This window comes from Falco naumanni, chromosome 2 (assembly GCF_017639655.2).
Source record: "Falco naumanni isolate bFalNau1 chromosome 2, bFalNau1.pat, whole genome shotgun sequence".
NCBI lineage: Eukaryota > Metazoa > Chordata > Aves > Falconiformes > Falconidae > Falco > Falco naumanni.
In genome coordinates, this window is record NC_054055.1 from 33,150,130 (window position 1) to 33,178,093 (window position 27,964).

A 27,964-nucleotide genomic window follows, 5' to 3' on the forward strand; every position below is an offset into this window, starting at 1 on the left:
AGAAGTAGGGGCTGCAAGATGGGACATGACAGCAATAGCCAAAGAAATATAGGGGTAACAGCACCAGAGAGGCAATTCCACTGTTATTAACACAAACACAGTCATCTCGCTGCCTTTGTCTCCTGATGAATCAGAGGAAATTGCCTCCAAAGCCCTTCGCCTTCCAGCTACTTCAGCTGTGTTTTTTTCTCTAAGATTCAAATATTCTGACTAGATTTCAGCATATTATTATGAGAACAGAAGAGCTATAGAGAAAGTGAAGCTTTACAGAGGAAATAGCCAATAAATGTTGCTTTGAATTCACTTGCTTTTTATGGTGAGCTCTGATGTCAGGGACAGATACGGCTTTGGAGAAGACGTGTTGCTGTGCTGCAGATGTGTTTGTGAATACTTCGTGGACAATCTCTTGTGACACTGTAATGGGCAGCTTACCATAATCTATTAGATTTTTAAGCCTGTCATTTTGATGTGACTGATTTTTCTATTTAACACCAGTCTCCATGAACTATGAGCTTACAAAAGCAAGAGCACTCTTCTTTGTGTGGCGATCCTATCTGGCCAGATTAGCAAAATGTTTATTTGCATTTTGCAAAAAAAGATTGGGGTTGGTAATGAAAATATGTATCAGGTCAAGTGAAAAATATGGCGGTTTGATATCAAAATCTCAGAATGGCTTGTGATGGAGAGGCAAATTTCCAAAGCAGAAATCTTTAATTTTGGCACTTTTAAAATGCGGCGTTTCATCCCTCTAATTTGCCATGGGCTTTTTGTTTCGAACATTTCTTTTGATGAAAGCAAGCATGCAAACAAAAAACACCCTATTTAGAATTCAATAAAATGCTTCATTTGATTCTCTTCAGTTTCCTGGAAAAGTTCAACATGAACATTCAAGTACTGCATTTCTTCAAATTGTGGGGAAACTGCTGATGCGCGAGTTGCACAGCTTTGATGTGCCAAGTACCGGGAGAGAGTCCTCTAAAAGCTACTGTATTTCATATTAATCAGCAGGACCGTCCTAATGAGTGAAAGCTCAGCATGGCAGGTACGGTACAAGCACAGAGCCAGAGGCTGTCTGTCCTGAAGGCTTTACCCTCCTGATATATGATTCCCATAGGGTCAGCTATATGGTTTTGTGCAAAGTGGTACAGGGAGAATGGGAAAGTCCATTTCAAATGCCTTACCACCACTGGAAAAGAAGCTCTCCACACTTACTGTATAAGCTGATTTTTCTCTTTTGTTATAGGGGGAAATCAGGACAGGAAGGGTGACAAGGCAACACTGACAAACGGTATATTAAGGAAGAGATCCTACCCGTAGGCGCTGATGATGATGCTGTGTGGAGCCAGGCAGGTGAGTTAAGTCTGCATGTTCATGGCTCGAGCTCTTCCCCTGGGCTTGAAAACTCTTCGTTTCAGCTGTGCTTTTACTAATTCAAATTCCCCGTTACTGAGAGTGCAAGAGAAAATTTTTTAGAAGCGTTACTAAGAATACACTCTAAAATGTCCTTTAAAACATTTGTGGAAGAGGAAGAGTTCAAGGCTGGAAAACATTTGTGGAAGAGGAAGAGTTCAAGGCTGGCAGCCAATTTTAAGTGGTGATGGTGTGCAGGACTTACCTAGGTGAATCACAGCACCTGGCCAGAGGTGAAGTGTCGTGCACAGACGTGGGGCCAGAAAAGCCCCTGACATTCAGACATTGCGAAAATGGCATTGGCTTGCCCCAGAGCAGTTGCTGAGCTTGCCCAGATCCATACATTGCCATCCAAGGGAAATGGCAATTACAAGGCATTAAAGTGGGGAGATGAAGGTGACTGTGAGTTGAAGGAAGCAGCAACCAAAACAGCTGGGTGGGACTTGACTTCCAAACCCCAGGTGGAGGGGCATGGTTATTACCTTCTGCTTGGCACTGATGAGGTACGTTTGGAATGTTGTGTCCATTTGGGGGCTCCCCAGTACAAGAGACACGGCCATATTGGAGCAAAGGGTCACCAAGACATGTAAAGGCTGGAGCCTATATGCATAAAAGAAAGCTGAGAGAGCTGAAACTGTTCAGCCTGGAGGAGAAAATGCTCAGGTACATCCCATCACTGCCAATAGATGCCAAATGAGAGGGTGAGAAGACAACCAGCTCTTCTCAGTACTGCACTGTGGTTGTATAAGGGGCAGCAGACACACACTGGAGTATGGGAAATCCCAATTAAATATTAGCAAAAATATTTTCAGCATGCGAGTAGTTAAATACTGGAATCAGAAAGGCTGTAGGATCTCAGTCTTTGGAGGCATTTGAAACTTGACTAGACAAAACCCCAAGGCCCTTGATCTAGTTGACTTGCTTTGGGGAGGGGCCTGGACCCTGGCAACCTCCAGTGGCATCTGCCAGCCTGGCTTGTTCTGTAGGTCTGTGACCATGAAAACTTGACACAGGAAGCAAAAGGACAGCAGTACAATGATCAGTAGAGTTAGTGACATCAGAGATGCTTTAAAGTATGATGAAGAAGCAAAGGAATCTTAACAATTTGTTATAAGAGAAATTACAGAATTGTTCATGAAAGGCTAAATCACAAACTTTTCCAAAGATGGTTCTCTAAGGCGATGAAAATCAAGCAATGTAATTAGATTGCATAATATTGAGGTACTTTCTGTCCCAGCAATGAAGGATGCGGTGCTAGACTGCCACTTGTAAAGCTAGGTGCTTTAAAATCAGGTGTAGACAAGTAGCCCAGACAAAGCAGTAGCAAAAGAGAAACTTTTGGGGTCTCGCTGGTTTGTTGGTATTGGTTTTTACAAGTCCTGGATCAGAAGGAAAGTTTCAGAGAACTGAAAAAAAATTATCCTGAGAGAAGTATAAGAGGAGAATTAAAGATAGTCCTTAACGTGAATCAACAGAGCTGGACAGTATGGCTTTTGCCAGACCAGCTCAGTGATTTCTTTCAGTGAGGTGTATAAGTTGACAAAGGGAGCAGTATTGATACCCTATAGATGTGCTTCTCCGTAGCATCTGAGTCCATCCTGTCAGGCACTTGTATTAAGAAACCGGACTAGGTCAGCCATATAGATTAAAATGCTCTAACCACCATGTCTCAGGCCTATGCTCTTTAGTACGCAAGGACACATAACAGTTGACCATTGCCAGAGTCCCACAGAAACAGTGCGGACTGTGACCCTGTCTAGTCAGCACCTTCACCATGGATGGGGCTGTGACATTCCTGCTTGGCATTTGCTTACTCTGTTCTCAGAAACTGTCCCGTCAGGGAAGCCCAGCTGAGGGGTGAGGAGCACGTCCCACTGCGTGGTCCCTGCACATCTGCAGTGCACACAGACCACTCTGCCCATGTGGACAGCAGGTTACATAGCCTGGAGGTGAGCCAGGTGCCCAAATGTTTTGAGCCTCCTGCATCAGTAAAACACCTGGAAACAGCTGTCTCTGCAGTCAGGCAGAGCATAGGAACATCATTTCCAACAGGAACTGGCAGTGAGGGACAGGCAGGAGAAAAGGAGGTTGCAAAGCACTAGTTCTGCCACACTAACCTTGTTATTTTTCCCTCCTTTCTCTTTTGACATTAAACAGGCTGAGTGCATGAAGGGAAGATGCAGATACAATTAACCAGATATTGTAAACAGGAGGGCAAGTAGCTTTTTATGGCTAGCTTGTGTTTCAGACACACAACTATACAGGATAATGCAATAACAAAAATCATGCAGTATTTATCCTGAGTTTATTCACTGCAAGTCCTTTGAGAGATGCTTTTGTTTGTCTTTATTTAATTGGCATGGTCGGATGACCACCAGCAGGTCCAATTAAACAGATTCAATAGATTCCACTGTACATTTTTATTTTTTTCTTCATCAGCATGTAGCATAAAATGTCCAAAATAATTTGTCTGAGTACTAGTAATGAATATAAAGTGCACTCTGTTCCAGTCCACATACAGTAAGTTTCAGCTGTACTGCATTTTACAGCCAAAGCAAACTAGGTTAATAATTAAATCACCGATGCAATCTTTAGTACAGCCTTAGTGGGGATGAGGGTACCATTGCATAACGCAAGGTATTTGGTTTGGGCATATCTGAACCTAGATAGGCATTATGCTATCCTTTTTAGCTACCTTAAGCTTTGGCATTTCAGTGTTAGGTGGATCCTATTTAAGAAAATCCCACCAATGGGACTTGGGGATGCCCTTAATATCAGGTATTTCTTTAAGTGCTTTGTTGAATTGGAGCCTAGTAGATCCTCTTGAAAAGAAAGTGATTTTCAATCTAATAAGGTTATCTTAGTGTGAACATTTTAACTACATCAATCAATATGCCCGTCAGGACTAAATGACTAATGGGATCTCTCTTTTCTTTCTTTCTTTGTTACCAGAATGATGAATTGACTTTGCCTGTTGCTGAAGATTCTCATCTCCTTAATGCATTGCAGATAAGTTTAATGGACGCAAGCTGTCAGGGTCTGGCACTACCAGCCCCAACCGAAAATATTTCTCCCTGGTACTGGGTCACCAGATTCCAGCTCTGCTCTCACAAGGAAAAATGTGAAAAGGTTGGAAAAGAAGTACACGACTTCTGAAGAAACCTTCAATAAACAGAGAATACGAGATTATATTAAGCGGGCTAGTCTTGCTCACAAAGCCATGGGGAACAGCAACAGGTTCCCTGCACAGAGAGAGTGTGGCTTTCTGCAACAGAGACTGGATACCAAACTGGGGTCCAAGTGGGACAACTTGTCCTTGTCCTAAGTTTAAATCGGGTTTTTAAAGGAAAGTTTGAACTTTTTCCATATTTCTTCTTTGAACACGCTATGAACATGCATTCCACCTGTTATAGGAGAGCCCCTAGGATAGCCTGCCTTGGCACAGCCAAAAATGCACAGCCAGCACGAAAGAGACAGGCTAATCTTTGAAGTAAAGGGTTACCTATTTCCTAGAGAATTCATGCATTTGTCCTCCCTGGGGGCTGGCCAACAGAAGTGTTTTCTGCTCATTTTTGCATTTTTCTCAACACAAATTTGCCAGCTCCCAAGAATGAGAAAGATCAACTGTTTGTACATGTAATGTTTGTTTTTGAAGAGCTTTCCACGTGGAAATCAAGTATTCTTAGCAGGTATATGTGTGAGCTGTATCCTTGAAGACAAATCTGCCCCATCAAGAGGCTGAGGATCTGAAACAGCCACAAGTGACTGGAAGTAAGTGCATGCAGTGCTATCCCAGGCAGTCGCTTGTTGAATTTCCACATCACAATTTAAAATTCAGATGAAATATGAAGTTCCTTTCAGCCTGTTTCAGTAGCAGGCTAGTACTTGGACACAAATAGATTTACCAGGCAGACTCAAATATGGGAATGCCTCATTAGGAACCTACAGTGAACAGTTAATACGTTTTCAAGAATTTGTACACTACAGTGATTCAGAGGCTTCTTTGGCCTTCTTCAGTCTCTTTTCATTGTTTTTTGACTTTCGTAAGAGTGGCTTATGTAATCTGAGTAACACCCTTCATTTCAATGCTTTTTCTGGCTCCCTGTCACATCCATGCCTCTTTTTTTCCCCAAGTCTCTTACTCTTCTACATTGTTTTTCCACAACTTACTCTGCCACCCTACTGCCCTCCCCAAATGCCTCTATGTCCACCCTCTTTCCCCAGACCTCTGCCTGCCCGTGGGTGTCTCTCCTCTCTCCCACCACCTTCTGCATACACCTGCCCCAAATCTCTCCCTCTGTCCTCTCTGATTTTTTAGAAATAACACCTCTTGGGATGTAGGCACCAAAGTAGGTTGCATAAGCGCTGGTTTATTTCATAGAGGATTTTTGCTGATCTGAGAGGTACAATCAACGCAGTAGGTGGGGTGGTAACAGACCCCAGGTCTGCTGCACTCTGCATGCAGGGGGAAACGTGCAGCCTGTGGCCGCTGAAATAATGCAAACCTGGAGGAGAAAGGTGCTGCTTTGACAGCAAATCCCTCAGGACACTTCATTTGCTTGTACGAGGTGTTCAAGCCAAAATTACCAGTCTCCTCCCCATGCCTGTAGCACCATGTCCTTCCCACAGAGGGGTAGCCCTGGTCCCCTGCCCTATTGCCCCTGCGCAGCTGCACGCCTCGAGTGGGGAAGGTGAAACACCCATGGGAATACGCTCTCCCAAGGAGTCAGTAAAATAAGCAGACCCGAGCTACTTACAGATAAAACCTGAATGAAAAAGCAAAGTAAATTAGCTTGTAATTCTTGTCTCTTCTTCTCCAAAGCTTGCCCTCGGTCTCCAGCAACTTCTTTTACAGCTCAGTTTTGGGAGCTTTTCCTTTGCTCTCACGCAATTTATTACACCATTAAAACCGATGGGGAAAAATGTTCCTCGTTAAGGTGGGAAGGTTTTATCTGAAATACAAAATAATGAAATGGCAAGAAATCTTAAGGCAAGAAAAAAACCCCACTGTTCTTCACAAAAAGAGGATTTTTTTTTGTTGGTTTTTTTTTTTTTTTTTTTTTTTTAAGAAAGCTTTTTCTTTCCTCTCCAGCACCAGCGACAGATTCCCCGTCAGTTCAGCCCACCGGCTCTAAGCTGAAGGAATCCAAGTAAGGAGAGTAACTGGTAACATTTTTTCTATATAATTCAGTCACGTTACGTTGTATTCATGCCGTATGCAGGCAAGCAGCAGGAACACCGAACAACTGGAGATTTACAATATGCCTGAGACATCCACAGCCTGGCAGCTGCTGCAGTGCCCCTGCTATTAATAAACTGGAAGTTATGTCTGTCCAAGTTGTTGTCTTTGGACCCCTCAGCATTTGCTGTATTAAAAGGAACACTGTCAGCTTCTGAAGAGGGGTTTTTAATTTTTTTTTTCTTATTTGTTGGACTGATAAATCCCATGCAGCATCTCTCCAAGTGGCTGCAATGTGTGATTTTTATTTTGCAGGCTGCTCTTCCAGCTGGGGAGGAAAGGGAGGTCTGATTCCCCAGCCACGGTAAATCAGTGTAATACCACCCTTCACACCACTGATGCTGCTACAGCAACATGGATTTACATTGGCTGGGGATGTAACTCACCCCTTTCAGCTGTCTGATATAAATATTAGACATATCTAATCTTCCTTGCAGACAGAGGGAAGGGGAGAGAAGAGAAATTGGGTAGAGGCGCTCGTTCAAGAGACAAATAAAGACCAAATTCTTCTGCAGTGTACTTTAAATGTCACTCAGTCCCATTGATAACATTCCTTATATGAATATCTGAAGGATGTTTTGGCTTTTCTCCTTAAAGATGCTACCACATGTGCTTGGCACCAAGGGAAATGGATATAAGCAGCTAAGGGAAGTCTGTTGTATTGCTACGTGAACATGCAGCAAGGTGTTTTTTTCATTATAGGGTTATAAATTCATAACTTGCAGCCCAAAAGAAGCTCTATTTCTTCCCCAAATTATGAAAATGTTATGGTCTGAGGTAAAGCCTCTGTTGTGATAGCAAGGGAAATCAGCCTTACGGTTTCCAGGCTAACAGAAAGGCACTACCCAGACGTAACAAAAAGGAGATTCCCAACCCATCTGAGAAGTCTGTGCCTTCCCACGAGGTGTGGACCTGCTGCTCCAGGAGCTGAAGGGGACCCAGCAGCAGTAGCATCTTGCAGGGCTGGCCTGAGCTGTCCTTAAGGGATCGGCCGTGATTTGGGGTGCATGTGGGGTGCATGCAGCCAGCTGCCTGTACATTGCTGGGGCTGCACCCAGACCCATCACAGGCAGGCAGGTTGCTCAACCTGAGAACATCTCATCCTCGAGCAAACTTCAGCCTGACCCATGGAGCAGCCCAAGTCACCTGCCCACCCCTGAGTCCCAGAACTGGGGTCCCCATGAAATTTGCGTTTGATACCTGTCCCAGTTAACCTGCACGTGGCCCTTTCCTGGGCTCTGCTCCTCATGCATAAGGCAGAAATGATGGCGTTTGGCTACCTCAGCAGAGCTGGGAGAGCAAACACATGATGAAAACACCACAGCATCACTGCTCCCCCTATTCCTTGAAAGTTTTCATCCCTAGATGCATTAATTTGTGTGCACTGTGACCAGAATCCTTTAAAATTTGTAGGTAACTAATAAAAAAGCAGTGATGTGTAAGGGCCTTGTTGAATTACTATTGCAGATAAAAAAGAAAAAAATCAAAAACTCTTCACTCCTTCGCTTGAATCAGATCAAATCAGGCCCCAATCACAGTTTGTTTGGCACCTTTTTTTTTCCCCCATGTTTGGTGATAAGTTTTTTTTTTTCATTTGTCAAGGCCACACACACATCTTTAAATTGTGTATCACAGGGATGATCAAAAAATTTCGCCTGCATTACACAGACAGTAGCAGCTGGACACCTTGATAGCTCCGTGTCGTAGGCTCAGAATGATTTCATACCCTGCCAGATAACTTCAGGCGAAAGGAGAGAGTGGGAGGGGGTATGGAAAGCCCCAGTTGCTGCTGGATGTGCTGTAGTAGAAGAGGGGCGTTCCAGCAGAGCCCCAGCCTGTGTGGGGCGCGGAGTGATGCTGAATCACCCGGCAGAGTCGGGGTCACCTAATGCCATTTGCAGAACTGTGTAAGCTGAGATAAGCAGGAGAGAGATTTTAGGACTGATACAACCTTGTTTCATCCAGTGTACTAGAGGCAAGGAAAGCAGTAGGTCCATAGAGGACTGCGCACAGCTGCTATCAATACTCCTTGCCCATTTTGGGGTGTTGGCAGTCACCCCTCTCTTCTCTGCCATACTCAGCTTTGCCAGTGCGTCTGTTCCCTCCACACACTGCAGAGACCTAACTTTCACATCTTCTGAGGCAGGATTCATTTAAGGTGACTGGTGTTCGCTGTCCAAAATAACGCCGCCAAGAATCACTGGAAACTGCTGGGAAAAGCTTGCCTGCTCCTAAACCCCACAGCTCTCTTCCCCACTGGCCATGAACCACCGAGGAGCATCCCACCCAGTGTCACCTCTTTGCAGACAGCATGTAGATGGATATCCTCCTTCCTGCCACAGCAGAAGGCATGACACGGAGGATGAGATAACACAGATGGAGTGGAGCTGTTCACACAAGTCCCTGGTGCCGGGGGGATGGTAAGTTCATTTAAAGCAATCCTGCCTAACATCCCAAGTACTCAGAATTGTATGGTTGTTATTTTTTTAAAAAAAGTGGCTTTTTTGCATCGTTTACTGAAATAAAAAAAAAATAAATTACAAGGTAAGCTTTGTTTGGCAGAGATTTTGATTTGGTTGAAGTACTTTGACAAGGATAAATGCCTTCCATTACCAATATCCTGAGTTCTGTTCCTCTCCTGTTAAGCAAGGTACTCTTCTGGTAAGCCAAGGCAATGCTGAACACCTTGCCTGATAGCCCAGCAGCTGATGAGCATCATCAAGAGTGCTCTGAGCCCCTACAACCCCAGCCCCCTCCGTCAAAGAGCAGTGGTGAGCTGGTTTTGCAGTGAGCTGCCCCTTGAAGTCAGTTTTGCTCTCCACCACCACCCTAAGCCATGATGCTGGAGCTGAGGGATGACACCCACTGAGGTGGGAGGATACCCAGAGGTGCTCAGCATCTCTAGCCCATAATGAGTCAGTGTGGGCTGTCTCACCCAACAGAGATGGTTGCAACCCAGAATGGAGGAATATTCTAGTTTTCAGCTTCTTGATTTTAATGGGCCTCCTCAGACTGACGGGTACTTCTTTTTTGCTTGAAAAGGGGGAGTGAAGTGAACTCCACTTGAAGTTCACGAGCATTTCTGTGGTGCTGTTACTGCAGTCTACCAGCAACATGCAAAAGCCTTTCCTCCCCTCCCTGCCTCCCACAGTCCTGAGGTTGTCCCTACTTGTTGCCACCAAGACAATGGGCCTCTGCAACCATCCAAGGCCACTTTCCAAGGCCAGCATCTCCTCTCACACAACTCCTTGATTTCCAGCCATCCAGGTTCAGAAGGACATCTGAGGGCCTTCTGACCCATTCACAAATGTGATTCAAATCAATCACATTGATTTCCAGGGGCAAATTAGACACCTAAATGTTTTAGGGGATCCTGACCTAAGGGTTTCTCTGTGAGAGAAGCACAACGTTATCACTAGGCTGTCTCAGCCCCACGAGGGTTTATGAAATGCTTAGCTAGCAAAACAAAAAGCATTAACTTCTTGGCTACAGCTTTCTGCCAAAAGATAGGCAGGTCGTGCTTCAATGCAGATGTCTTGGGAAAAAATGTGCAGTGCATTAGAGAGCTGTGACTCATAGAATAATTATCCTCGTTTCTCATAGTTTATTAATAATTTAAACCCAATCTTGGTGTTATTGATCTATCATTGAATCGGAGATTTATTTCAGATCTGTAGTCACTGAAGCAGTAAATTTAATCCCCCTTCCCCTCCCACCCTTCCACCCACTAAACTCACTTTATAACTAAAACATAATGTTTAGGCTGTTTCAGTAATAGGAGAGAGAAGAAGAGCTCAGAGGCCATGGGCAGCGGGAGCAGCCTTAAGCCCACAGACCAAGGTGAGCAGCATTAAGGTTCTGCTTTTAATACACCTTTTTTGACCAAACCATCCTCTGTTCATGCTCTCAGGGATGCCAAAAGGACCAAATGCTACTTTCTGGCATGCGCATCACAACCAGATCCTAAATCAGTTTTGCCTGGTTTAATGTGAGTTTGCTTGCTGGTTCCCACAGTTAACCATCAGTTTTGCACGCATCCCAGTTGTGGGTCCCAGTCCTGCTCTTTGTCCCCTGGAAACACAGACATGAGCTCACCAAGGTAAGAGCGCCTGCAGTACGCAGGCTGCTGCAAGGCGTAAAGCTCTTGGGCCTGATCCTAATCTTACTTAAACTGGTGAAAACCTGAAGCAGCTGCCTGGGTGTCCCAGGAGTACCATGAGTGTAAAATCAATTTAAGTGCTTGGAGGATCAAGCCTAGAAAACTGTAATGTGAAGACTCCTACAGCAGTGCTCACTTGGCTGTACCATGTGTCTGGTGCGTTCACTAATATAAGCAGCAAGACTTGGCCTTTTAAAGGAGCCCAGGAATAGAAAACAGCATGCTTTATGGCTGTAAAGTGCCCAGAAGAGTGATTTTTGTAGGCAAATGAAATACATTTTTATTAGATCAATTGTAGTATACAGTTGGGGTGGAAAATGTGTTCTTGGCTGTACCAACTATTTCTCAGGTCTGAAAGAAAGCAGCAAATGTGCCCAAATGCTCGTCTTCTCTTTTCCATCTATATTAATAGGTACAATTAAAGATATTACCGGTCCCTGCCGGCCCACCGTTACTGCTGTCTTTAGACCCTGCAGCTGGAACCACAGCAAGTGGGGAGAGCCCTGGCCACAGTCGGGGCTACTGCAGCTATGGAAATGTGTGACAGGGCCAAGCTGTCGCAGCCTTGCTCTAAAAAGTAAACAAGACGCAGTGTAACCAGGCAGAGAAGATGTGTTGGTGAGGTAAAGCACCCACAAACATGTGGTTTTAGCCTGTCTGATGTTTTTTGCTCAAGTGGGAGACATCCCTAGAGATGAACAGGAGGCAAACAAAGCACAACAAATACAGTGTAGTCTATAACTATGTTTCCAGGGGTATTATCCTTAATTAAATGGTTGTGAAGTTCAGATTTCCTTGCTTTGGGTTTGAGGGATTCTTGGTGTTTGGTTTAGGTTAGCTAAACCTGGAATAAGACCAGGGAAATGCTGCTGTTTCATTGATCCTGCAGGACAAGGGATGGTACCAGCAGTAACACGTCAGGGTGCAGATGCTGGGTGTTGCAGGGCTGCTGGGAGGGCAGCAAAGCCAGCAAAATCCATGGCTGGAAATGCTGCTGGGCAGCTGGATCCCTCCTGTCCCGATGGGACCATGGTCATCAGCAGGTCACAGCTCCTGCAAAGTCCAGGCTTGCTGGCATTAAGTCTTTCTCTTCCATGTGGCCTAAGAGACTTGGGTTAGATTTCACTCAAAGGTGTGAATTCCTAGAAACTGAGGCTTTCCTGCAGTTACAAAGCAGTGACCTCCCTTCTTCCCCCTCCTTGGTGAAATAGATGGAGTGAGCAGGCACAAGTACCCATCACCACTGCAAGTGTGTTTTGAGTATCCACCTGTGACGGGAGCAGGTTCGGTGCCTGTCTCAGTACATAACCCTTCCTCCCACAGTTCAATCCTGCACAACCAGTTCAGAGGGTATTTTCAGTACTGAGCAGCTGAGCAGAAAAATTTAGCATCGCTACAGAGCACATTTCACCCAGAATATGTTATTTAATGTGTTTAGGCCTCATTGCACCCTGGCAAGGTGAGGAGATGCTTTTTAGTGCCCTTTTAGGAAAGGCTAACTAAAGAGCTGTGTCCCCGTCTCATCCCCCCGGCGCTAGGTGCCTACTCCTCCAAATCTTTTGCTGGAGGTGCCTGTTTCTTGCTGTTGACAATATTAGGCTCCTAATTCAGGCACTTAGTGGGATGACCTTGGGTCTTGGTTCAGCTCACACAAGTCTCCTGGCCTGTGGGACACCCTCCTCAAAAGTGCCAGGAAAGGTATTTGGAGCAGCAAGTCATGCTCAGCTGGCCCACGTTCTCCTCCGCCCAGGCTGGCTGCAGCAGGGGCACACAGTCCCCCCTCCTGGCACCCACCGCAGGCTCCCACAGTGCAGGAGCAGCTTCAGCACTGTGTCCCCATGCTGAGAGAAGTCCTGCTCTTCTCTCCAGCCATGGACATGCTCTCCAGGCATGTGGAGGGGTACTACAAGGCTGGAGAGAGCAAGGAGCCAGCCGAAACCCAGGAAGAGGCAGCAGCTGAGGACAGAAAGGAGAATAACCAAGCAGGACTGTGTGAGCAAGGTACAGTGCGCTACTGGGAATGATCACAGCCACTGTGAGATAAATCCTGAGTTTTCTAGGTGCCCATCTGCCATCCTTTGAAAATGCCAGGCGAAACCGAAAAACATTTTGTTCATAAGAATGACCAAAGCATTTGAACTTCTTCTTTTGCCACTGTGGATCAGAGATAAGCACTATTTGGTGTTCATCGGGGACAAGTGATCTAGGGCCATAATAAAAACAAGGAGAGAAACATGAATGGGAACATTTTTGTCAGAACATCAGAGTCAGTCTCTAGGGAAGGGCCAAGTGGATGCATGGGAGTTCCAGCCTTAAACTGAAGGGTCACATCCCTCTTCCTCCCATGGCCTTTCTCCTCAGTTTTGACAGGTTTCTGCCCCATCTCAGCTGGGTGGGACATGGAGTGTCAGAGACCAGGAGGCAAGAAAGATGTGGTTTGGAGAAAAAGAGTTGGGAAAGGAGGTAAAAGAAGAAAAACTAGAAATCTGAGAGAAAGGGCAAGAAATACAAGATTAGAGAAGGAAAAAATACCAACAACTGTGGGGATATGAACGAAAAACTAAGAAGTACAAACCCCAGGGAGGAGAGGAAAACAAGAATAGGGATTAGGAGAGAGGCAGGGCGGGGTGGGGTGTGTGGGAAAACAGAGAGTGAGATGTTGAAAGAGGAGGTGGATAGAAATTAGAAGCAAAACTTAGAGGAGAAGAAAATCATCAAATTTGCAAAATGAAAACTGCAAGGCAAAATGCGGCTGATTCCAGCGAGCAGGGGAGGTAGGCTCAGCAAGGCAACACTCCTGGTTGTCCATTGAAAGTCTGATGACAAAATATTGCAGAGAAGGCAACTCCTCTCTTCTTCTTCTTCTGTCTGGATTTCTGCACTCAGGAATCAGAGGCAGAAAGAAGAAAATCTTGCTTTTTTTCTTTTTTCTTTTCTTTTTTTAGTTTTTTATTTTCACAACAAGCTTAGACACACATTTGTTAGGTAGAGAGTGGCTGCCCAGAGCAGGAGACATGCTCCATGGTGAGGTCTGCTCCAGGATAGATACCAGGCAAAAGGAAGGGCACAACTGCAGAGACGCTGCCTATGCTATCTCCCCTTGCCCACCCCAAACCTCTCAGTCTCCCATCACTGGGGTGTGGCAGCTTGAAATCTGCAGGAGGAGAATTCCTGGAAATCCAGCTCTATGCCTTTGCCTGCCCTGCAGCTCGTACCTCCATCCCTACTTTTGCTTGTCAGGCATTTATATAAATAGGATTAACATCTGCAGTTACACTTAAGCTAGGCTGCAAATTACACAGGCTATCAAGCCTTGTGCTTCAGGGCATACACTGATTACTATCGGAGGGGCAAAAATTAGTTTTTCCAATAACAGAATATTGCATGATTGACTGGGGACATTATGGGGCAGAGTGGATTAGCCTTTGCCATCAGTATCAGTTACATGTCATTATTGCATCAAAGCACCAGACATCGGTGAGCCACTTCCACGCAGGCAGCGCTGGAGGTGCCTGGGTCCAGAGGAGCAGGGTTGTTAAAACCGGCACCGCTTATAAAACGCGCCTCCAGCAAGCTGTGCTCCCTGCTTCTGCTCACCTGCCTCCTGGGCTGCATGCCTTCAGCTGGCAGGAGCCTGCCCTCCTCTCCTTTGTCTCCTGGATTTTCGCCACTCCAGTGGGATCAAGTGGTATCAGAGGATCTGGGCACCACTGTAACAGGAGGCTGGAAGGTACCTGACCGAAAGGTGTGCTGATCTCATCCTTATGGTGCTTCCAGGGGCTTGTGAAAGGGGCTGAGGTCCCCATCATACTCTGTGATGTATGAACAGCTTTGCCCACCCTCAACTTCCAGGCCATCTCGTTTCCTTCGTTTTGGCACCAAATGATCGTCTCAATTGAATGGAAGAGCTAGAGTTGGCAGGAAATCTAAAATAAGAATCACAATTAGCAGCTAAAAATTTAATTCCCCTTTCTAAGCCATTTCTAAATGTGTTAGTGCTTATTTATTGAACATGGCTTGACATTTAGACAGTTCCTTTTAATGCTAATAGGGTTGATTACCAGGTTGAATCCTACTGCTTTGAGGAAATGGCTGCTCAGTATTCAGAGCTGCCAAGCTCCCCCTGCACAGAGATACCCGCCTTTCTTCACAAGAAATATGTATTATTCAGTGCAAATATATTAAAATAAGGCCATCGCAGGAGAGAGGAGCCTGTGCCAGCGATGCTGCGCTGGCAGCCCATGCACGTGGCGTATGGCTGTGGGGTGCCAGAGCTCTGCCTTTCGGTGGCTAAGAGCTCCCTCCAGCACCGGCAGGATGGGGCCAGACCCTGTGCTGGGAACCGGGCTGGGGGTTGCCCTGGCTTGCTGGCTCAGCTGTGGTGCCAGGGGGCAACCTGGGTGCGGCAGGACCCCCCACCAGTGACGGGTGAGGAGCCCCAAGGAAGAGGAGGAGTAGGTGAGAGAAGCACCTGCAACAGGAGAGGAAGAGAAGGAAGAGGAATAAGAGGAAGAGGAAGTGGAGGCAAAGGTGAAGGCAGAGGCAGAGGACGAGGCAGAGGAAGAGGAAAAGGAAGAGGAAGAGGAAGAGGAAGAGGAAGAGGAAGAGGAAGAGGAAGAGGAAGAGGAAGAGGAAGAGGAAGAGGAAGAGGAAGAGGAAGAGGAAGAGGAAGAGGAAGAGGAAGAGGAAGAGGAAGAGGAAGAGGAAGAGGAAGAGGGAGAAAGCCACCTGGTCTCCCCCGGTTGCAGCCAAGAGCTGGGGTTTCCCACCCTTGCCCACTTGCAGTTCACACTCTGCGTTCAAGACTCTCATCTTCCTCCTTATCCTACAGAGCCAAACACAGCAGGGACTCATTCCAAATGGAAATCTAGGGGCAAGAAATGTGGGTGGGGATTTTTTTCCCCTAACAGTCACTGTCAGAGTATTTGCTTCAGTGTGTGTAATAAACCTTTTTGTGCTTCCTCTCCTGCAGATCAATCAACTCAACAGAAGTCTGATTGTCCTCCTGTTTTAAAATATATCATTGTTACTCCTTCAGAGCTGCTGCAAAATAGCACACATGTAAATAAGAATAGAATACAGCCTTACATTTACTTTAAATTAGGACTTATAGGTGGAAAAGGTAGATTTTCAGAAAATAAGCCTCACCTCCACATTATCAAGTGTGCAATGTCGATGCAAAGCTGCTTGGAAGATGTAGCAGCCTCCAGAAATAGGGCAGGCTCCTAAATGCTGAGAGTGACAAGCCAGCCTGGCTAGACAAGCTTTGCCAATGGCTAGCCAAGTGCAAGGAGATTACCTTGATCTGGGGAGCAGAGATAACTGAGCTCAGGAATTTCCCCCAGGGGGTGATTACCTTGTAATAGGCACTATCCCTCATTCTCATTTCTAGCTAGGAAGGAGGTGTAAAGCAAGGCTCCTAGTTTGTGTCCGTCAGCCGGTAAACAGTCAAGGCATGGCTTTTAAGGCAGCCTTGGAAAAGTGCACAGGAACAAATGTCCCTGGAATTAAGGTGGCGACTTTTCAGCCAGAAGAGGCACTTACATATTGTGTCAGCAGAGTATCCAAGTGTTTGTTTTTAATTTACTGGGGGAAATCTTGAGTGAATCACTCAGATTTGGACTGACCATTCAAGCCACTGCTGCACATTTTCTTTTTTATGCTCTTCCGTCATTCATAACCATGCGTTCTCTTTCAGTGGTGCCTTGGGGCAATAAACCCCAAGATGATCCAGGCTGGGCTGCGGGAAGGTGAGCTGGCCGCATTCAAACATCCTTGTTCTGAGACAGCCACCACCAGGTCATGTTTCCACTGCACGGTGAGGTGCACATCAGAGGTCCACAAGGAGCACAAGGTGCATCCCTTGGTTATCAGCTGTGTTTCAAGAAAGACTTGGCCTCCAGCTGAGGATCTGCAGAGGAGACTTATCTGTGCAGGAGAAGGTGGACTGGACAGGTTTCCTCAGGTCCCAGACTCAGTGATGGGAGGAGATGATGCTGAGCCAGGTTACTGCAGCGCATGCCTTTTGCTTTATGTCAGTGTGCCCATCAGGGATAGCCAGCACTCAGCTGGCTTGGTGCTTTCCCTCCATCACTAAGGTCTGCTTCAGCAGCCACAAACATCATGGCTTCCCCTTCCACAGCAAGGGTATACCATGAGAAGGGGTCCATGCTCTGAAGTGGGTGGCCTGCAGAGGCTTTTGCTTTGGGAGCTAAAGGAAGAGGGGAGGCACCTGCTTGTGGGTCTTGGTGGAAGAGTTTTGAAGCTGAAAATCATGCCTGGTGTGTTCAGGCTGGAAAGCCACCCAGCAGCTCCACCTCTGCGATGCAGGGGGCTTCATGGGAAACGGTGACAGGCAGCAGCACCAGACGCCTGGGGCTACATTTAAGCTGCTTTTCTCAGTAGGAGGCATGGCCTGGTGTGAGGTGCAGGACATGGGGATGACTGCTAAGGGTTAGCCCCCAAAATACACCTGGCCCAGCATCCTGCCCTGAATACAAGATGGGCAACGAACAGATGCTCAGGAAGCAATACAAAAATAGATCAAACATTTGTTTATACTTCCCAGAATACTCTCCACTCCCCTAGTGGTCTGTGACTCAGGAACCTCTTGAACTGTAGACACTGTCCCTGCATTTAATAGCCCATGATGGATTCTTCTTCCATCGATTGGTTCACACCCTGTTGAACCAATGAAAATTTCAAACATCCACTGTACCCTACGGCAAGGAGTGCCACAGCTAAAAAATCTCTTTTGTTTATTTTGAACTTGTCACTTGATAGTTTTCTTTGATGATCACTCTCTTCCTTTGAACAGCACTGAATAATGGGAACAGCTGTTCCCCAGTCGTGTCACTCTTCCCATCACGAAACTCGGTCATATTTCTTCTTCAGTCATTTTTTCTTCCAAGATAAAAAGTCTTAATCTATTCAGTCATTCCCTGAATGGAGGCCCTTTTATGCCTTTGATCACCCTCAATTGCCTTCCTCTGTAACTTTTCTATTTCTTCTGTATCATATTTGAGATTGGTGAATCAGGACTGCACAATAGTATTCAAGAGATGGGAACCCACAGATTTATACAGCAGCATAATGATTTCCTCTGTTTTGCTCTCTCCTCCTTTCCTAATAATTCCTAGCTTTCTGTTTGCTTTTTTGATTGCTACTGAGTGTTGAGCTGACATTTGCATAGAGCTATCTATTATAACCTGAAAATTTCACTCCCAAGTGGAAATAGCCAACTCAGAGCCCATCATTTTGTGTGTAAAGCTAGGATTGTCTTTTCCCATGCACATCACTTTACATTTATCTACATAAGATTTCATCTGTGATTTTATTACCCTTTTATTCAGTGCCATGAGGGTCTTTCTGCAACTCTTCATAGTCAGCCCTTTGCCTCGACCACGCTGAATATCAGCAGCAAACTTCTCCTCTTCCTGCTCACTGCTATTTTGAGATTATTTATGAATATTTTGAAAGCATGGGACAATGTTTAGGCTGATTTAGCAGCTTTCCCTCTCAAATTTGAAGTGCCAGGTCCCAAGGAGAGGGAAGAAATGCAGTTTCCTAAGCTCTTGCGGTGTCGTTGGAGATCAGTTTGTGTTCCTGGGAATGGATGGCATTGTGCCCAACCAGCACGTGTACTTCTCCCTTTGCACGGACTGGAGTGGATGATCCCGCTTGCTGGGATGTGCGTCTGCCCCCTCCACCGGTGGAAGATGGATAGGGTTATAGTGGCCCTTTCTCCTGCTGAAGCTGGGCCCAGACACAAAGAGATGTGCAGAAGTCCTGGGGGCCCAAGAGAGGAGGCAGAGGGGAAGCAACGAATGGCAAAGCCTTTCCCTGAGAAAACCTCTGCACACAAAGTTGTGAGATGGCAAATCTTCCTTGCAAAAAGCCATATGGGAGCCTGTCGAGATTGCCCAAGTCATCCAAGGCCAGCATCAGACAAGAAACCTCTGTCCATGGGAGGAGAGTACGAAGATGGTGGGACAGCAACTGCCCTCTGGCTGGGCAAGGTGAGATCCAGCTGGTCAGTTAGCAAAAGAAACCAGAAATTACGAATGACAAGCGCTTTATCAGTGCTGTTTTTTTCCTGGGAAGCAGCAGCTTGCAGCAGTACCCAGGGAGGGGTCAGCAGCAGGGGGCAACAACAAGGGGCACTTCTTTCTGCTGGGGGCATCCTTGTCTGGGGGAGGAGGCTGGAGAGCTGCCGCTGCTATTTGTAGCCAAAAGGAGTCAGGCAAGCATCACTCCAGCACCAAAGGCGGGCATGAAATTAATTCACCCAGGGAAAAAAGAGGAGAGAAAATGAACAGCTTCACTGGAGGGTCCAGTGGTCCACCTCAGAGCCACAGGGTCGCACAAAGTATGTTTTCTCCGTGACCCCAGTAATTTCTTATCACAGCCTTTTAAGCCAGGCAGTGCAGGATTTGCCAGCTCTTTGGTGAGATGCCTTTCAGAAAAGGCATGTGGCTTCCAGAGAAATGCTCTGTGGAGGCAGTTTGATGCTCCTGCAGCTGTAAAGGGAGAAAGAAAGTCTCTCTTCTCTGATAATGGAGCAAAAATTGCTCCAAAGGGCAGAGGCTCTCCCCTTTAAGAGACTTAAGCTTGACCATCAGAAAACCAGGACCCCTTTGATGAGAAAAGAGCAGTGACTCAGGCATGAAGTGTATCTTCAACTGTGGGAAGACTTGTGTCTCCTGACAAAAAAACTTGCCTGCATGTGGAAAAAAAAAAAAAAAAAAAAAGTGAAAAAAACAGATCCACAAAGCAAAACAGAAATTCAAGAAAAGGCCAGTGGCAGACCCACTGATACTGCAGCCATCAACTCCCTCCTCCTCTGACTGGGGATGACACTCAGCCACCTTAAACACAAAGGCAGAAATCTCCATTTCCATCCCAGCCTTTCCAGTGCTGGCCATGCCGATGCCCGCTCCAGGGACTGAAACCGGGGGCTGTGCCTTCACGTCTTGCTTGTTTAAGGGTAAGGTTTGGGGCTGGAATGGCTGTGCGGTGTGCCCAGTGCCAGCCCACTACTGATGAACTACACCAGCTTGGTGCACACATTTGCACAGCCCTGCTGTAGTGATAGGGAGTAGAAAATTAGTCCCTTCGGTTGCTGGTTTTCCCATTCATTTTCCCATTTTTCGCATTCAAATTTCCCATTCCATTCAAGTCAGAGCTGGAGGCTCTTTTCCTTCTTCTATCAATGGGAGGTTTTGGGAAGGAATGTGTAATAAATAATACCTCTTCTCACAACCAGAAAGTCAGATGTGGATTGTAGACAGAGCACAACTTTTGTACAAGCAGCAGTGGCAGCAGCCCACATAGCCAGGCCAGTGCAAACCCACAATGCAAGCAAATAAAACCAGAGTATGCAGTAAAAATGTACAGGTGCCATTCCTCAGACCTGGTGGCACCAGGGTTTGTGCTGCCAGCCAGCCCTGGTCCACAGCTGGCTGATGGAAGAGGAAAACCCACCTAGAAAGCAACCTGGGGCAAGATGGGGTGGCTTTGGGTGACAAGATTCACAGTAGAAGGCGTCAGGATGGCTACCATAAATACCACAGAGAGAAAAAGAGGCCTTAAAGTTAAAACAGACTTAAACTGCTTTTGAGCAACTACCATAGAATCATAGAATGGTTTGGGTTGGAAGGGACCTTAAATATCATCCAGTTCCAACCCCCTGCCACGGGCAGGGACACCTTCCACCACACCAGGTTGCTCAAAGCCCCATCCAGCCTGGCCTTGAGCACTGCCAGGGATGGGGCATCCACAGCTTCTCCGGGCAACCTGTGCCAGTGTCTCACCACCCTCACAGGAAAGAATTTCTTCCTAATGCCTGATCTCAATCCACCCTCTTTCAGTTCAAAGCCGTTCCCCCTTGTCCTGTCACTACATGCCCTTGTAAGACCCCCTCCCCAGCTTTCCTGTAGGCCCCCTTCAGCCACTGGCAGGCTGCTATAAGGTCTCCCCAGAGCCTTCTCTTCTCCGGGCTCAACAACCCCAGCTCTCTCAGCCTGTCTTAACCGGAGAGGTGCTCCAACCCTCTGATCATCTTTGTGGCCCTCTGGGCTCACTCCAACAGGTCCATGTCCTTCTTATGTTGGGGTCCCCAGAGCTGAACACAGTACTCCAGGGGGGGTCTCATGAAAGAGGAGCAGAGGGGGAGAATCACCCCCCTCGACCTGCTGGCCACGCTTCTGATGCAGCCCAGGATCTAGTTGGCTGCCTGGGCTGCAAGTGCACATTGCTGGGTATGTTGAGCTTCTCATCCACCAAAACCCCAAGCCCTCCTCCTCAGGGCTGCTCTCAGTCCGTTCTCTGCCCAGCCTGTATTTGTGATTTGTCCCAGCAGGATGGAAGAGAGCTAATCATGAATGTTTCCACCACAAATGGTTTGCAAATGCAGGGGGGGTTTCTTTCCAAAATGCAAACATTCTCATTTCCCTTGAAGTTTCTCCATATTAAGATTGCCTTAAAAACTGAGTGTGTCTTGTTTTTTAATGTAGTTTCTGAGGGGGTTGTTTTTAAAGAATAGACAGGAGCTGCTTTTTTAAAGTTGTTTTAAAAGTTTTAAAATTTTAACCCTTTTAAAAAGGCTTAAAGCCTTTTCTGCTCTTTTTTCCGCTTTCTCAGTGCTTCACAGGATGTTAAAAGGAGGCCAAATTAAAAAATTGTCCACATTTTCATGTGAAAAACAACACCGAGTTCTGAAAAAGGAAACATAAACATGCCAACTGCATTTATTTGGGAGCACAGATAACTAAATATAACCTACGTTTGCTGACATTACATATATACATATTTCAGCCTGGAGAAGAGAAGGCTTTAAGGAGACCTGATTGCAGCCTTTCAATTCTTAAAAAGGGCTTATAAGATGGGGATGGATGAAGGGGGGTGGCTTGAAGGGGGGTGGCTTTAGACTGAAAGAGGGTGGATTTAGATTAGATATTATGAAGAAATTCTTTCCTGTGAGGGTGGTGAGACACTGGCACAGGTTGCCCGGAGAAGCTGTGGATGCCCCATCCCTGGCAGTGCTCAAGGCCAGGCTGGATGGGGCTTTGAGCAACCTGGTGTGGTGGAAGGTGTCCCTGCCCGTGTCAGGGGGTTGGAACTAGATGGTCTGTAAGGTCCCTTCCAAGCCAAATAATTCTATGATTAATTCTATGGTAAAATAAGAAAAGGAGTTCTGGCATTACACTAAATGCAGTGGGCTTGATTGCCTTTATGGGAACATCATAGACTTAAGCCCAATTTAGTTTTAAAAAAACTAATGACGCTGATGCTGAATTTCCTTTGTCCTCTGAGGAGACCACCTGGAGAGAAGACTCCACAAAGTGCACCTTTTGCAGCAGTCCTGAAAAGCCAGTCCCAACAGTGGTGGATCTGAAGGAACAGCCCCAGGCAAATGTGAGTCTACCTGTACCATGTGAGCATGCCTGATGCACAAGCTGCTTCCTGGCAAAAAAAAGGAGAGCTACCACCCCCTGGCAGCAGCAGAGAGGAAGGGGAGAGGGATGTGGGCCGAGGGAGCTGGAGGGTGAGGAGGAACCCAATACACCTAGGTGCCCCATGCCAGGCCCACCGCCCATGGCAGGCACTGCACCCCACAGATATTTTGCTGCAGGAGTTATAAGGAAGTGTCTGATGCTGTCATTCAAAAGCTGATGCATGAAGGTGAAGTGGAAGAAGAGCTGGAAATCACTCCCCATGCCAACCCTGCCCAAGCTGAGCTGAGGAGCAGCATCAAGGAGAAACTGCTGCAATGGTAAGGGACTGAGGGAAACTAGCCCCAGACCCTGGTGGGAGGAGGAAAGCCTCATCACCAGGTTCCTTCACTCTGGTCCCAGAGAATTTGTCTGGTAGTAACCTACTTTTGGCATAACACTACTGCCCACATGCACCAACAAGCATTGAGGCATCCTCATGTCAGTCCTGCGATGGTATCACTGGCAGGAAAGATCCATCACCCTCTCTAGGCAGGACATGCTGAGCAGGCAACAGCACTGAATGGGACCAGAATAAAATGTTGGACCAAGACAGTTCAGTGCTGCCAAGGCAACACTTGCCTGAGAGTCCTCAAGCCGCGCATCTTCACTGTAGAGCCCTTAGAAAGGCACTGAACGGCTTGATGAGCCATACCTAGAGCTGAGGGTTCAGCAACCATCTGCAATTTTGGCCACTGAAGGTTTGTCCTTCACAGATTAGGAAGCTCCCTATAAAGGGGGGTGGAGCCACATGCTTTCCCAGATGGCAAAAGGCTTTCCCTAGTCAAACCCCAGGTAACTGTTCTCTCCCGAGAGACCCTGAAGGCATCTGACACTGTGCGGGGCCTTCCTTGCCTTGCAGCTGCTTCAGTCCCCACACCCAGCAGCCTTGGACATGGATATGACTTGCCAACCTTCTCCCAGGCTTCTCAGTAGCAGAAGGGTCTAACTCCTGCTTTCCCCCCCTAGGGACGCATCTTTCCCAGGGCACACCACAGGTGGCCATGGCTGGGCCACAATGGCCTCAGTAATGTGAGCAGAGACCAACTGCATCACTGGAGTTATCCATGTTTTGTTGCTGTTTCCCCTTTCCTCCACTGTTTTGGTCCTTTGGGGTCTGACTTTTAAGTGCCACCCTATCTTCATGGGAATGACAGCTCACACTGAAGTTTGTCTCAGTTACAGAGAGGCAGTACAAGGTTCAAGTGCCACTCAGGTCTCTCCAGGTAGGACCCAGTTGGAGCTTTTTGGTTAGGGTCTGTCCTCTGGCTCTGCAGGGGTCAGCAGTGTACACGGTGTGCAGGGCTTGGTCCCATCAGACATGCAAGCTGAGTTTTGCCTGGAGAGGCCAGCGTGGCAGTCGGGGCACAGCACACAGGTGGAGAGAGGCAGGGTGCCCAGCCACACGCGTGGTGAGCTGCGTGGGCAGGATGTCCCAAGGGCTGGTCACCCTCCCTATGCACGTGCATAGCCATGCTTTTCCCCATCACCTGCAGCTCTCCTTGACCCAAGGGCAGGGAAACAGGCATTTCTACTGCACGATTCATCAGACCTGCAATGAGATGGATCTCCCGTATCTCCTCTTTGTCTACAAAAGCCATCGATGGTGACAATCTCATATACAGGCATCTGCACTGCTTCAGGTGAATCCTGATATAACAACCCATGGTACTTGATTTCCCTTAGATTGAGTGGGTAGTGTCATCGGCCAACAACTTGGTCTTAGTTTTACCTTCCCTGGTTTTGATTTTAGGTTGGATGAAGGAGGCTTTGAGAACTACAGGGAAATACTTCAGCAGTGCCTGTAATTTTTTGCCTGTATGTACGTTTGCTAGTGAGTTACTGTTATTGCTGGTCTTGACCTGGAGCCAGAAGCACACGGTAGCTTCAGTGCACCTAGAGAAGCAGCAGAGAATGAAGTCCTTTGAGTAGTAAAAGGTGCCATAATCTTAATTATGAGTGGCCAGGGACGTTCATAGTTACCCAAAACATAGAACAAGGCCTGTGATCTCCAAGCTATTTGTCCTCTGGTTGAGAGGAGTAGGAGATGCAATGGAAGAGGCTTGGTAGTTCATGTCTAGTATCCTTTGGTATAAGTAATTCTCAGCTGCTCGTGGGCTTGATGTTTCATTGTTTTAAGCAAGGAGATCCCTTACATTTCTTAGGAAAGCCACCCTGCAGCATCACAGACCCTACCCCATCCTTGTTAGGTAAGATTTTCCCTTTCCACTTATTTCTCCTCAAACAAAGCAAAAGACAGAAAAACTCAGCGCTTCCCTCCCTCCATCCCCCCTCTTTTCCAAATAATCCATGATGCAAGGCTTGGAGAAACAAAGCTGCATCACCTTCCCCTCAACAACAACCTTCTAAAAATTTTTAAGGGACCAGAATCTCACTCAGACTCTCCAAACAAAACAAATCCACTGTCAGACTGAAAACTGCCCCTTTCAAAAGGCATCAGCTGACATCAGCACTTCCAGAAGACATACTGGAGCCGGACAGTGATTTTGTTGCATCTGTTGTATACAGGTGGGTATAGCCTGTTGGATCTCTTCTTGTGGCTTTTCAGGCACGGTTTGTAGAAAGCTGCATTGTGTTGGGTCTGCTCATACCCTGTGAGAGTTTTGCAGCTCTGGTCAAGGTCATTTAGGTATCTCCTATGAGATATGGAGAAGATTCTGATTCAGCAAAGTGTTAAAATGATTATCAGTGGGTGCACTATGTTGATGGGACATACCAACTTGTGCCTGTTTCAAGATGGACTTAATCAGGTGTTCATGGCTGAGGTGGAAAGCTGAATCTGATGTCCCTGGGGTTCTACTGGGATGGTGTGTGTACAAAGGGTTTTACTTATGGGGTATCCTATGCAGTTTGAAGGCTGTGATCCCCCCACGTCAGTGATCTCCTCTCCTCAAGTCAGTGATCCCCACCCATACTGAAGCCTCGGACTCCGCTCTACTCATTTCCACACTTTCATTCATCTCTTTTGATGCCAGGCTGCCCTATCCTAACTGTCTAGTGGGGTCAGATCCAGGATCCTCAGCTAGGAAACATAGAATCATAGAATTATTTAGGTTGGAAAAGACCTCTGAGATCATTAGGTCCAACCATTACCCAGGACTGCCAAGTCCACCACTAAATCATGTCCCTAAGCATCACATCTACGTGTTCTTTAAACACCTCCGGGGATGGTCACTCCACCACCTCCCCCGGCAGCCTGTTCCAATGTTTGACAATCCTTTCGGTGAAGAAATTTTTCCTAACATCCTATCCAAACCCCCCCTGGCACAGCTTGAGGCTGTTTCCTCCTGTCCTATTGCTTGTCACTTGGCAGAAAAGACTGACCCCCAGTAGATGAGTGCTCCTGGTCCCAGGCCAAGCCCCATTCCAACAATTTAACACCACAGGCAAAAGCTTTACAGGGTCCAGGCAGCCTTTCATTCATCAGGAGGGACATCACAACCATGTCCAGCAGTCGATGGGGTGTCCCCTCCACCCTTGCTGCCACAAGAAGCAGCTCCCCAGGGCATTTTGTCTCAGCCCCAGTGACACTGGGAGGGCAAGCAGAGACAGGGGCTGGATGGTATCCCCCTGCCAGCTCAGCCCCCTGCAGCATCACTCCTCTCTTCCCTTCCCTGCCTCTCCTCTCCTCTCCTCTCCCTTCCCAAACCAGACAGCATTGCAGTTTCCACAGGAGTGCAAGAAAATTACCTGTGATTTATCACACGATCAATGATTTTGTTGGCTTTTTTATTTTCGACATAGAAGCGCATTATACTGCTCTCCCCTCCTGAAATACAGGGGTAGCAAATCCTCCTGTCTGGGACCGTCTGTCTTTTTAGCCTCATAAAAAGCCTGAAAAATAAAAGCAGGAACAGAATCGTCAGTTTGTTGCTTTTTTGTTCCACTCCATGCCTTACCACCAGGAAGTAATTCTTAACTATTCTGCAGAGCCAAAATGTGCGTCTCCAGGTTATGAATTGGTGCCACAGTTAAAACTGGAGTCAGCCACTTCACAGGTGCCTCCACCTGGGAGCCCTTGTGGATGGGTCCCCTGGGTCCCTGCGACAAACAAAACCCAAGCACAGCCCCTTTCTGCACATGAGAGCTAGCTGCTGCTTTTAATGACGATGTTGGAAGGGAACACAAGATGTCCCCTCTTCCCCTCTCTCCTAGCTGCTCTCCATTCTTCCCGTAGAAGCAGGCAGTAATGCTGCTTATTCTTATTAGAAAGCATTAAACCCAACTCCCTTGTAATGCTGGGAGCTAAGCCCTTAGCAAAGAAATGTTTCTATTTCACTTGTCAGTGTATTGCAGGATAAATTTGTGTCTCTAATGGAAAGAGGGCCCTTGGCAAATTATATCATCAGAGAGCAGCTAATAACATAAAATAAGAAGAGCTGAGCTTTGTACATGAAATGCAAAAACACAGAAGTGAAGGATGAGTTTTCCTCAGTTATTTAAAAGGATTTAATTAAAAAGTAATCAAACAAACAAAAAACCCAAGGCTAGGTGGAAAGCAGAGTGTGATGGCCTGGCAATGCTCGGGGTTGGTATCAGTGTGGAGGGAGGAAGGCCTGGGGCAGAGCATCCCCATCCCGGTGTGCAGGCAGGCTTCCCCTCGGCACCTGCCCCACTCCCCTACCTGCCTCTCACGACCTTGCCTTTGCTCCTGCAGCTCTGCCGTTCTCCTGAGCCCGTAAGATGACATTATCTGATGGACAGACATTTTTTCTCCTGTTAATGCATGGAAGCGGTGAGGTTTAGTATCCAGCAGCAACAGCACTTGCTGGGGGGACAGCCACAGGAACGCCCTGCCTCAAGGCGGGCCACCGTGAACCTCCTCCCTTGGGGCAACCCGCCTCAGCCTCCTGGGCTGGCTACGCAACTTGTGCTGCTCTTGTGAGGAAATGAGCTCTGCAGAGCTGGTTGCCTTGGGGTTGGGTGTCTGAAGGGTGGTGAAGGCTTAGGTCACTTCCCCCCCAGACACTGTCCCACAAGTTTTCTTCCAAAGCATCCTTTCTGTGGGGTTTTTGTGGGCTCGTCTTTCCTTAACTGGTTCTGAGCTACCTGTCGGGCAGCATGGCCACTCTCACCACATTCACCAAGGAAGCCCTCTTCACCTATTGCATCCCGGAGGACAGCAGCTATCCAGGGATCAGAGCTGCCTTCAGGAGCCATGGCCACGGGGTCTGCTTCCACCCTGATGGCCACCTGTGGTAAGTGCAAGCCCAGAGGTGACACCAGGTGCCAGCTTGTCCCCAACCTGCCCCCATGGCACCCCAGGGCTTTAAGGCACGTTGAAAGCATCTTCATTTTTTTTTTCCAGTTTTATATTTTCTATGTGAAAGTGCATGAAAAGGTGGGAGGGCTGTGCTGCAGTCCACCAGAGTCATGTGTCTTCTTGTGTTGTGCACCAAGGTGCCAGGTGCGGGCACTGTGCATGGCACAAGGGCACTTGGGGATTGTCCCGTCTCAATTGCCAGTGACATCTGTCCACAGACCCTGGTGTGAGGATGGATCTTGGCCAAGGTTGGCCTCATGGCCATTGAGGTGTTTTGACCCCATTACAGTGCAGGGATCAGGGTACATCTACTTTACCAGCTTCCCATGGAGCCCCAGGTGGCCACGCTGGAAAGATGTGGGCTTATCAGCTGCAGGCGA

The 27,964-nt window shown here is 47.2% G+C and overlaps 1 pseudogene; it reads left to right on the forward strand.

Annotated features, from left to right (window-relative positions):
- The first annotated feature begins 1,703 nt into the window (after positions 1–1,703).
- Positions 1,704–27,964, forward strand: part of LOC121083258 — a 32,923-nt pseudogene continuing 6,662 nt past the window's right edge.